This window comes from Pagrus pagrus (genome assembly GCF_965226575.1).
Source record: "Pagrus pagrus genome assembly, chromosome: 7".
Classification (NCBI taxonomy): Eukaryota; Metazoa; Chordata; class Actinopteri; order Spariformes; family Sparidae; genus Pagrus; species Pagrus pagrus.
The window spans coordinates 21293967-21303781 of NC_140191.1; the positions used below are offsets into that span (position 1 = coordinate 21293967).

General features: G+C 40.8%; 1 long non-coding RNA gene across 1 annotated transcript; it reads left to right on the plus strand.

Annotated features, from left to right (window-relative positions):
- Positions 1 to 300: 300 nt before the first annotated feature.
- LOC311259460 lies at positions 301 to 903 on the plus strand. Its single transcript, XR_014622866.1, has 3 exons — positions 301 to 393; positions 489 to 560; positions 817 to 903. It is a non-coding gene; the product is annotated as an uncharacterized lncRNA (long non-coding RNA).
- The last annotated feature ends 8912 nt before the right edge of the window (positions 904 to 9815 follow it).

Below are 9815 nucleotides of genomic sequence, written 5' to 3' on the forward strand. Positions count from 1 at the left end.
GGTAAAACACTATTTGATTATAAAAGAGATAAAACACTCCTTACAGATATCAGGGGATGGTGTAATCAGCACAAGAAACAAAAATATCCCTAACAGTACTACACTGTAAGAAGCATCAGTGTGTCACAGGGTAGAGGACATGACTGTATTTGTATTTTTGTCTTTCAAGTTTTGTTGCAGACCTTCAGGAAAAAGGCTTCAAACCCCCAACACAGAGAAACTATTTGATGGATGTTGTGGCCTTTATGAAATATATTTCAAACATGGCACCACCATCTGTCAGACTGAGAACAAAAAAAATCAATGCCATCTTGGTAGAGCTGAGGGCCCGGATCAGAGATATTGGCCGGGATGTGGTCGGGCACCAGCTCAGTGTGAGGCGAAGTAAATCTGGTATGTTTAACATTTATAACCCCACGTCCAAACATCAACATCACATCGTTAAAAGCAGGGAACATGCATATAATAAATGCTATTCAAAATTTCAGAGAGACTGGTCAAGGCACAGAAACATGCATGGTTTATAGATGAGGCTCCGAAGAAGATCACTGCAGTACTGGGTATGAATCATTGCTCAGCATAAGTTTCAGATTTGTAAAAATAAGGTTTATTTAATGTTATGGGGCTTCTCCAGACTCAAACTTTGGGTGAAGATACCGTTCTGCAGATTTTACATTACAGGGATTAACATCTACAAACTGGGTTTTTATATATGGGCTGGTCTCTGCTGCTTTTGTGTGGCCAACGTGTGGTACTTAGGTAAGAACATCATCATTGTGAGTGAATGCATACAATGTCCTTCCTCTGCTTTTACAGTTGACCTTGAGAAGCATCCAGAGGACCGAGCATGTCTGAAAGAGTTTTTTGGACTGCTGGGTGGCTATATTATTGCAACAACAGGCCACCGAAAGGGTGTTGTGATCAACATGACCAGAAAGGAGGTCAAGGCAGCAGAAAAGACTAAGCAGGGTGCCCGCATCATCCGTGTAAGTGCAAACATTATTACAAAAACTGAAAGGACACAAGAGACATACACATTTTTATATCAGTTGGTCAGAGTGAAAAGTCAACTTTCCTGAATTATTAGGTTGGACAGCACAAGACTCAAAGGTACTTTGGTGAAGCAGCTGTACCCCTCAAGCCAAGCGAGTATTCCTGGTTGCAGCGTTACAACCTGCTTCGAAACAGAATTGAAGGAGGCAAAGAGGCTTCTACCTTCTTTCACACAACCAGTGGAGGTGTCCTGCTGAAGCTGTCTGAATATTTCAAGGAGGCCTGGGAGGGGATGGGCTTGGGGACAGCCCCAACTTTCAACATGCTGCGCTCCTCTGTTGCCACTTATGTGAGATAACTTCTCATGGTTTTTTGTATCTTAAAAACAATTAAGTGTGGTGAAAACTTAATGAATTTTGCACTTGTATATATTTCTTTTTTACATTCATTCCCCAGGCCAAGCGGCAGTTGGGCCATAAAACCTACCAGAAAGTGGCGACTTTTATGTGCCATGATGCAAACACAGCCAAAAGATTTTATCAAGGTTTTTTAAACAATCTAAATCAAACCTATTTTTTCTTGTAGTATCCATCAACTTGTATTCATTTTATCCATTTCTTTGCACAGCGGAGGACCCAGCAGAGGTCACACTCCAGAGTAGAGGATTGTCAATGATGGCAATTTCTACATATGCTGCAAAGACAAGGAAACGCAGAGAGAAACACAAGAAAGACAACACCATGACCATTGCTTCTGAAAGGGAGGACAACGAACCTGCACAAAATGAAGACAATCAGGGGTTTGAAGAGGAGGAGCAGGAACCATTGGGCCAAGAGAAGCCTGTGAGAAAAAGGCTTAACCAGCTGTACAGCAACAAGATCCTTGTGCCCTCAGACCAGCAGGTGAGACATGTGACTAGCTGCAGTGTTTCCACACACAAATTAAAAATACGTCATTCTAAAATGAGCTTAATATACTTTATTTTTCCTAAAAAAAGATGGTGAGCTCATCTGATGAGGATGATGCAGGTGATATGAAAACCACACTTACTGAAACAGTACCAGATCCTGAAGAGGATGAGGAACATGTGCCAAAAAGGACTTACCAGCTGCGTGAGAAAAGGGCATCTGTGCCTTTGAACCAACAAATGGTGAGTTTTGACAGTTTTCAGTACTTCCACATATTACAAAGCTTTTAATATTCTTTTGACTTTTCATTAAAAAACAGACGATGACCTCTTTTAAACAGGATGGAACAGATAAAAGGGAGGTTGAGTGCCCTTTCCAGAAAATAGAGGTGAGAGTAATAATTAGATTCAGTGCTTCCCCACATTCTACTAGCTTTCAATTCAAAATCAGTAAAATGAATCTTGTGTTACCTAAAAACAGAGCTTTAGTTCATCTGAAGGTGATGGCTCCGCTGATGAATGGAAACCCACACAGCAGGGATCTGAGACTGATTCTGAAGAAGAGGAGGAACAAGTCCTACAAAGGGTTCACAAGGTGACCAAAAGAAAGAGATCTGAGAGCCTTGTCCTGCAAAGAGAGGTGAGATCTATCATCAGTTTAAGTGTTTAAAAGTACTGAAGACCTTCAGAGCTAAATGAGTTAGAGTTTTAATGAGTTAAAACCACACAGGAGGAATCAGAGGGTGATTTTGAAGAAGAGGATGAACAGATCATAGGAAGGGTTCACAAGGTGGCCAAAAGAAAGAGATCTGAGAGCTCTGTCCTGCAAAGAGAGGTGAGTCATTATCAGTGTAAATGCTTCGGAAAATACTAAAAGCTTTCCAAATGAACAAATTATTTTTGTCTTTCATAAAACCAGCTGAGGAGCTCATCTGAAGTTGAGCGGGTTGGTTCAAGGGTCCGTGCACTGAGAGTAACAGAAAAGGAATCAGAGGAGGAGTGTACGAGAGGAGAGAGTCCATGTCTGCCTGAGAAAGAAGAGGAAGCCCAGTCAAAAGGAAATATGGGGGAAAGTGGTGAGGAAGATGTGTTGCAGAATGAGGTAAGTGAAGTAGCTAGTACATCAAACAAGCAATAATCATATCACAAAAAGATAAAGTTTTACCACATTAGCAAAATAAAAACTTGAAACTTGGCTTTTAAAACCCACACTTGTCTATTTCATTTGTTCTTTAATTCATATTGCTAAATTAACAGGACACACGAGCATTGATGAGCCAATCTCCAGACCTAAAACTGAATACAGCCCTGGTTTCAGTGAGTCCTGTCACTCTCAAGACAGTATAATGTCAACATATACCACCATATACCACATATAACACAAACAAGAAAAGCTGTTACTGATGTCTCGTCAGAAAAAGTATTTTACAGTAAACAGACTTGTTTAGACATCAGGTCCATTCTTTGCAATAAAGGGACTCTTACATAGATGTTGGATCTTTGCCATTGTGTGTAGGTGATAAAATGGGTTTCTATAAGGCCAACAAATCAAAATGATAACTTCTGGCTGTGAAGTAGATCTGCTCACTTTTTGTTAATAATTAGTGGCTTTCTAAACTGTTTACAACATGCTTTGACCTTTTCCCACAGAATGACAAGGTGGCAGTCAAAGTCTGTCCTGGTGTAAGAGCACTGCACTAAAACACACCTGAACATCCGAGCTAGACGAACTACATGATCTAGAATATATTTTCACACCTTATTTCTTTTTCTTTTTTTTAGATGCAGCAGGCTTTTGTAAGACCAGGAACGGCAAAAATGTTGTCAACTCACTCAAGAAAAACTGTGTGTGACCGAGTCAGTATGGTGAATAAGATGGTTTTCCACCAGTCATCTTTGTTTGAAGACATCATGCCAATATCTGGTAATTATGGGAAAATATGACAAAGTGAAGTAATGGAGCCTGGACAAGAAAAGTTGCATTTTATAATACATTTATGTATTTATCATACACTTTTAAGGTGACAACATTAAACACCAGGCTGGATCCACAGTTGGACAGATGATTCCCTCAGGTACATACATAGTACAGTGCACAGGATAAATACTGGTGCAGTTTTCAATAGTAACCAATCATTATTAACTTAACATAAAGGATCCATGGGGAAAACTGTGTCCAAAGAGTGGCTATTGGAGAATGAAGTCTCAGTGGGAGACACAACATTGCACAGGAGCCTGCCTGAAGAAAGGGGGGGGGGAAATGAAGGACAAGAAAAAGAAGGTGAAGTGGATGAGGGCTATTTGGAGATGTCAAAGATTGAAGGTGAAGACAGAAATAAGACAGAAGATGAGCTAAGAGAAGGACAAAAGACAGAGAAAGAGACACGGGAAGAGACTTTGGAGAAGATGGACAGTGATGGTGAAGAAGGACAAAGGGCAGAGGAAAAGATCCACAGTGATGGTAGAGCAGGACAAAAGACAAAGAAAATGATTCTGGAAGAAACCTTGGAGAAGATGGAGAGTAAGAGTGAAAAGGGAAAGAAGAGAGAAACAAAGATTCAAGAGAAGACTTTGGAGAACATGGAGGGTAAGAGTGAAAAGGGAAAGAAGAGAGAAACAAAGATTCAAGATGAGCCTGTGGTGATGACGAGGAGTAAAGTTAAAGAAGTGCAGAAGAGAAAGATAATAGAGGAGCATCTGGAGAAGAGTGAGAGGGGAAGGGGAAAGAAGAGAGAAACAAAGATTCAAGAGAAGACTTTGGAGAACATGGAAGGTAAGCGTAAAAAGGGAAAGAAGAGAGAAACAAAGATTCAAGATGAGCCTGTGGTGATGACGAGGAGTAAAGTTAAAGAAGTGCAAAAGAGAAAGATAAAAGAGGAGCACTGGAGAAGAGTGAGAGGGAAAGTGAAGAAGGATCAAGTGGAGCAGCAGAAAAAACCTGGAAGATACCTTTGAAGAGAAGGAAATTTCAAGAATGACAGGAAGAAAGGAGAAGGCAGGAGGAAATAGAAACTGTTCAAAACTTATGCAACATTAAAATGTTCAGTCACCATACAGAGTTCCTTGAATTTGATGTGTTCAATAGAACTGCTCAACCTGAAAAATAGTGGAATTTATTTTTCCGCAGTTCATAAGTCCGGTAATAGAATAGAATAGAATAGAATAGAATAGAATAGCCTTTATTCGTCCCACAGTGGGGAAATTCCGGAGAATAAAAAATAAATATAACAGTATATACAATATAAACAGGAAAAAGACAAAAAAAAACAACAACAACGACATACATTGACATACAGTGACAAACAGAAACAACGGCAAGACAATGGCAACAGTGCATAATGGATAATTTAAAAAAATCTGCATGTTTGAGTATCTATTGCACATAACAGTTTATTATTGAGTCCGAGTGTATGAGTGGTCTACTTAGAGCAGTGCTGGTTAATCCTAGCATTTAAATCTTTACAAAGTTTAGCTAAACATCTCAGGGATCTCAGGCTGAAAGTTTTGTCAGTTATTCTGCACTCCATGTGGGCCATTCCTGTGGTGGTTTGAACCCTCTCAGTCTTTCCATCTGCCAATGAGGTCCATATTTGGCCAAACAGGTCAAAGTTATTCTCGAGCCACCTTTGTACTTTTAATAAATAAAGGGTTATACTGTAATGTTAGATCTAACCAATAGTGCAGAGTCACTGACTAAACATTTCTAAACCAGTTTCTAGAAGTTGGAGGCCCTAATTTATTTCTAAGTTATTTCTCCTAGTTCAAGTTTCAGGCCTCCATCTGCTTTGGTGACCAAATGAGGTCAAAAGAGCAACTGGTCTGGGAAGGCCTCAGTCAGTGTCAAAGGTCATTGGAGATCATCCTTTCATTGTATATATTAAAAAAAAAATCTGGAATTGCAATTCACAGGGCATGGTCCTTGGTGGGCCGAGATAATGTGTATAAACTTTGGTGGATGTAGCCCCAAGGATTCACTTAACAAGCCAATAGAGCACCAACACCTACAGATGGTCTAAGGGTGTATAAGTCTAAGGGGCTGGATCTTTCTTGGTCCAACCAGAGAAACTTTTTTTCCTCTCAAGCTAGAAGTCTGAAAGTTTTGTCAGTGATTTTGCACTCCACGTGGGCCAGTCCTGTGGGGGTTTGAACCCTCTCAGTCTTTTCATCTGCCCATGAGGGCCATATTTGGCCAAACAGGTCACAGTCATTCTCTAGCCAACTTTGTTTTTTTTTTTTTTTTGAAAAATATTTTTATTGCATTTTTTCAAAACACACAGAACTGCTCAGACATGACAGAAAAGAGGAGGAAAAAAACGGAATGTGGGTACAGCAAATAGAAAAATGTTATGGAAATAAAAATAAATGACCAGCCCCCTTCCCATCAATCTCCTGCAGCAAGACATGGCAGTATCCAGATGACAATCAATACAGAGCATACAAGCACAACAAGGCAGGAAGGTGCTTGTTAGAAAGTGAGCACTTAGAACAATGTTATGGAAACAGGCTAGGCTGATTTGGGAAATCCACAAAGCAAGCAGGATGAAAGGCTGGGTCCAATATGTTGCAAGTAAGGGTTTCAGACCCTATGGAAAGCATCTATTTTGTAGTGAAACATACATGTGATGTATTCACTAGGAATGCAGTCCATAACGATGTTGTGCCATGATTTTTTTGTTGGAGCAACATTCTTGATCCAGATGAGCAGAATGTTCTTTCTAGCAGCAAAAGTTAGTATATTGAAAAGTCTCCTGTGTTTACTGTCAGTGATCTGATCATCCAGGAGACCAAGTATCAGGCATATAGGGTCCATCCGTATTGAGACACCAAAGATTGCAGTTAGTTCATTCACAATACTAGACCAGTACATTTGTAACTTCACACATGACCAGAGGCAGTGAAAGTAATCACCAGTCTCAGAATTGCATTTCCAGCAAAGCGGGGAATTACTTGCGTCCATTTCATTCTTGACAACAGGTGTTATATGTTTGCGATGTACAATTCTGATTCCGATTACACACAGAGATTTTCATGGCCTGAGACCAGACTTCCCGCCAGTCAGCATCATCTATGGCAATGCCAAGATCTTTCTCCCAAGCTTGCTTAGTGGCTTGTGAGGTATGAGGAGAATTAGAGTTTAGGGCTCTGTAAAAAACAGTAATGCATTTCTTACTAATCAGTAGAGACAGGGCCTTCTCAACACATGAAGTGGTGTTATTAGTCATTTAAGTGGTGTTTTTAATTATGAAATCTCTAATTTAATGTAAATACCTGTAAAAGTCACCTTGATTAAATAAACCAAATTGTTGTTACAACTGCTGAAAGGATAGTAAAATTTGGCAATTAAATACATCACCTATTTTCTTCAGCCTCTGGGTGCTCCATACTTTAAAGCCCTGGTCCTTACAGCCTGGCAGGAAGTCCGGGTTGTCAAGAATGGGAGTGAGAGGAGATGTCAACTGAGCCCGGCTTCCTATAGAGCGAATGGATCTCCAGGCTCTGATGGTACTGAGAGTAATAGGGTTAGAGCAGAGTTTTTTGACAGATTCAGGGTTATTCATAAACAATAGATTTACCAAGGGACACTTTGACTGAGAGGACTCAATATCATGCCAAATGGAGGCTGGATCATAGTTGTGCCAGCTTGTAATCACCCGCAGGTGTGAAGCCAGTTGGTAAAATCTAAGATTTGGTACATGTAGCCCTCCATCACAACCTGCCATTTGAAGTTTTGTCATCTTGAGACGGGGCCTCCTCTTGCTCCAAATGAAGGAGGTTAGCCAGCCTTCAAGCACCTTAATAACCTTGCTTGACAATAATATAAGGATCATCTGCAGTGGATATAGCAGTCTGGGCAGGACGTTCATTTTTATAAGAGCCACCCTACCTAGCCAGGAAAGAGGGAGAGGGGCCCAGCGGTCTAAGTCAGCCCTTAGCATCCAAGAGGGGGGGGTGGGGGGAAGTTGGACTTAAACATCTGACCAAAGGTAGGTGTTACATGCACTCCTAAGTAAATGAAACCGGAAAGGGCTCATTCATATCTGGAACTCAAGTTAAAGATCCCAGGGGCATAGCTTCAGATTTTGCAATGTTAATTTTACATTCCAACAAGACGGTGAATGACGAAATGACCTTAAGCAAGTAGGGAACAGAAGTTTGGGGTTGCGATAGATGTATCAAAATGTCATCAGCTTATAAGGTGATTTTGTGTTCCCTTTCACCAACGAAAATACCAGAAATTAAAGTGTTTTGCCTTACTGCCTGGGGCAGCGGCTCAACAGCAATATCAAATAACAAGGGGCTGAGGGGGTTGCCCTGTCTATTCCTGTGGTGGAGGGGGAAATTGTTGGATCTCAGCCCGTTAGTCAGAACCGCCGCTGTCGGAGTACTATACAGAACCCTAATCAAATTCACAAAGTTATCGCCTAGGCCAAATTCTTCCAAAGCATAGAACAAATACGACCACTCGACCCGGTCGAATACCTTCTCAGCGTCAAGAGACAGCACGAGGGCCAGGTCCTGACATCTCTGGGTTAGTTGGATGATGTCTACGTTAAGGAGCCTCCTCAGATTATCACAGGAGTTCTGGCCCTTGACAAAACCGGTTTGGTCCTCCTTGACAATATGGGGCAGCACCTTCTCTAAACGTGGGGCCAGAATTTTGGAGAGTAGTTTTTGGTCAGAGTTGAGTAGGGCTATTGGCCTGTATGAGGTGCAGCTTTCGGGGCATTTTCCTTTTTTAAGGATGAGAGAAATATTGGCCTCCCTGAGGGACTGAGGTAGGATCCCATTTTCAAACGAATGATTGAGCATAGACAACAAAAGGTCTAAGAGAATATCACTAAACACCTTATAAAACTCACATCCAAATCCATCTGGCCCGGGGCCTTACCGGATGGCATAGATTTCAAAGCAAGTAGCACTTCCTCTCTAGTAATTGGGGCATTTAGTTGTAATTTTTGATTATCCGTAGCTTTGGGGAGTCTCAAATCTGCATAAAACTTATGCATAAGGGTAAGGGCATTGTCAGGCTGTTCAGAACTATATAGGTTGGAATTAAATGATGCAAAGTGTTTATTAATCGTTCTAGTATCAAACAATCTAACACCACTAGGGTCAGTAATAGAGACTATATTTTGAGAATCTGCCCTATTTTTGACAAGACTGGCAAGATATTTTCCAGGTTTGTCCCCAAACTCATATAGTTTCTGCCTGGCAAGTTTAAGGGACTGCTTAGAGTCCTGAATCATAAAAGTATTCAATGCAGCACGTGCAGATAACATTTCATTGAGTAAATCAGGACTCGAGCTAGATGTGTGATTTTTCTCCAATTCGGCTAGTCGGGATTCAAGACGTTTACGCTGCTGTGTACGCTGCTCCAACAATCTCATGAATGCTGGAGTCATCTTTAAGTCACTTCCTGTTGTGTGAAATAGAGGTGTCATGACTGTATCTCCATACACCCATATTTGAACATATAGGTCTCAGTCATTCTCTAGCCAACTTTGTATTTTTAATAAATAAAGGGTCTCAGAGGTAAAAGTTGGGTGTTTAAGCCTTTAGATACTGAGAAAGTGGTCTTCAATAATCTCACGAATGCTGGAGTCATGCTTAAGTTACTTCCTGTTGTGTGAAACAGAGGTGTCATGACTGCAATAAAATGTGGGGATGTTGGTTCCAACAACCAACATCTGCGGTATAAACCCAACATCTCCATATTAGACCCTTTTGTGGAAAAAACCTGTAGGAAATACTAAATCAAATCAAATCAAATTTTATTTATATAGCCCACATTCACAAATCACAGTTTGCCTTGGAGGGCTTTACAATCTGCACAGAGACGATACCCTCTGTCCTTAGACCCTCAGTTAAAGTGAGGAAAAACTTGCCCCCAAAAAACCCTTTTAGCAGGGGAAAA